At 42.8% G+C, this 2,500-nt stretch overlaps 1 long non-coding RNA gene across 1 annotated transcript in view; it reads right to left on the bottom strand.

Moving 5' to 3' along the window:
- Positions 1-2,500, bottom strand: part of LOC101863012 — a 21,211-nt gene that overhangs the window by 2,890 nt on the left and 15,821 nt on the right. Inside the window, exon 2 of the long non-coding RNA XR_220307.3 lies at positions 619-741. This is a non-coding gene — a long non-coding RNA (uncharacterized LOC101863012). The remainder of the gene's footprint in view (positions 1-618; positions 742-2,500) is intronic.

Raw genomic sequence — 2,500 nt, 5'->3', positions numbered from 1 at the left:
GACTCTTCTGCAGGTTTCCAGGGGTCTTCCCGTTGATATTTTACCCTGTGTGTTCCAATCGAACACTTTCCTTGTTATGCAGCTGCTTGGCTTCCAAAAAGTGTGTCCAATCCTTCACCAGCGCCCTTTTCTCACTTTTTTTCTGACTGGACTCTGTCTCGTTCTTCTTAATATATTTTCGTTCGTGATCCTATCAGTCCATCGGATCCTCAGACACTTCTTCAAGAAAACCTGGATCCTCTTTATGCACGCCTGAGATGCGTTCCGTGTCTCACATCATTCCAGCAAGACTGTCTTCACATTTATTGATTTTAAAATCCTAAGCTTCGTTCATAGTGGTGAGATATCCCTGGTCCTCAAACTCCTGTTCAAAGAAATAAATGCAGTCTGTGCCTTTCCAGTGCGGGGCCTTATTTCAGCGCCTGTTTCTCCCTCTCTGTCAATTATACTCCCAAGCTAGCAGAAGGATCCAACGTCTTCTAGTGCATTCCCCTCTATTGTGACCTGCTCCTTTCGTTGTACATCTATCCTTAGGACTCTTCACTTTCCGGGATGGATCCTCAATTCAACAGACTCTGATATACTGTTTAAAATTGTGGTCTTTGCTTGCATCTGTACCTGAGTGTGTGACAGAAGCACCAAGTCATCAGCAAAGTCCAGATCGTCCAACTGTATCTATGGAGTCTACTGTAGGCCGTTTCTGTATCATATGGTGGTTTCCTTTATCCGCCAGTCTATTGCCTAGAATAAAAGGAAAGGTGATAGTAAACATACCTGTCTCACACCGGTCTTGATGTCAAAGCTGTCAGTGAGCTGGCCATCATAATACATAACTCTGCACAGTTTTACTATGACGGAGCAAAGAATACACCTGCCGTTAAACTGCGTGTCGAAAGAGGCAACTTAAGGGGGGGGAGGGGGGGGGCTACACCTGAAGGCTATATCGCTTATTACTGGACTGAATTTTACCAACTTTCACACATATAGCAAGCATAGTAAGGAGTCTTAAAATTGGTAATCAAATTTGAGAAAAAGTTTTGTTTCCATGGATACGGCGGCCATATTGGATTTTGTTGACATGTCTTACATAATGAATACCGCACTTATTGCTCATGGAAATTGATTGTTTTTTTGCATGCGTGCTTACATTACAAACTTTAGATCTAAGGGGGCTCTCGTGGCCTAGAGGTTAAGGTGTTGGCCTCTCATTCAAAGGTCCCGGTTTCGATTCCGGGTAGCGACCAAAATATTTTCTTCTCTAAAAGTGTCTCCTTTCACACCCTTTCCTGATCTCTAACAGTATTCTGTTGTCTGCTTTCATTTCCACTTTATGCCCCCACCCCCTCACCTCCTTTGTCCCCTCCTCTGGGCTCCTGACTCTTTCTGCAGCCTTTCTACTGCTACTCCTTGGCTCCTCCTAACTGCTGTCTTTCTGCCACACCCCTGACCTTCTGGTAGGAAAGATCTACACCTAGCCTTCTCGGACAAGGGCGAAAAGTCTCGGAGGGCCCGTGTGCAAGTTGCGCACGTTAAAGATCCCTTGGTGGTCTAAAATCGATAAGAGTAAGCTTCGGCCGCCACCCGGGCAAAATTCAAAATTTCCTACCAACGAAAAAGTATTAGGTGTGTCCAGCGCGCTCATATGACCTTATGCAGTTGCGAGCGCCGTAAAACCCTATACTAAAAAAACAAACAAACAAAAACATTAGATCTAAAAATTGGTCTGTTGTTTTTTTACTAAACGAATTACAAAAGTTTTAATGAATTTTTTCCGGAGGTAGCATTCAAGTTTGCAAAAAATCCGTGAAAATCCACACTCCAGACACCACCACCAAAAATCTATTCCAAATATAAAAAATTCAACAAATATGTCTTTAGTATTACATCTAGTCTTCATTCCGTGAACATTTCATGGAGATTGGATGAAAAATGGTGGAGTTATTCAAAAAAGTATAGAGAAAGGTCGCGTTTTGAGAAAACGGTCGATAAAGAAAAATAAAATACTGACTTTATGAGGAAATGGCGGTGACAGACATGTTGGGTATTGGAAAAAATACGGCTTTTGGTGTTATTTTTTAGATGAAATAGTTGTAGGAGAGGCTGAGGAAGCTAAAAATGCCTACAGCTCAAATTCCATAGTTTTGAGCCGAATTTTGACTTTGTGGGTGTAGCCCCCCCCCCCCCACTTCTCGCCTTAAGGTGCATAGGTCTGGTCGCCCGAAAAGTGCCAGTTTGCGGAGGGCCAACTACCCGACCCTGTAAAAACGGAAAGCTAATGAAGCACGAACAAACACACCTTTTCATTTTTCCATCTTGGAAGACTTTTGTATAAAAAAGTAGTCCTTCATCAATGGTTGCCTGGACAAGATCAGGACAATCCATGAGTGGTACACCATCAAAATGCACAAAAGTATTATGGATTGGAACAAAAGAACAACCAGTTAACCTTGAGACCAAGACAAGAAGATATCAATGGCTAGGTCACACGTTTTGGGAAGCC

The sequence above is a fragment of the Aplysia californica genome, unplaced genomic scaffold, assembly GCF_000002075.1.
Source record: "Aplysia californica isolate F4 #8 unplaced genomic scaffold, AplCal3.0 scaffold00100, whole genome shotgun sequence".
NCBI classification, from domain to species: Eukaryota; Metazoa; Mollusca; class Gastropoda; order Aplysiida; family Aplysiidae; genus Aplysia; species Aplysia californica.
Note: the sequence above shows the minus strand (reverse complement) of the source record. Positions and strands in the feature narration are given on the sequence as shown.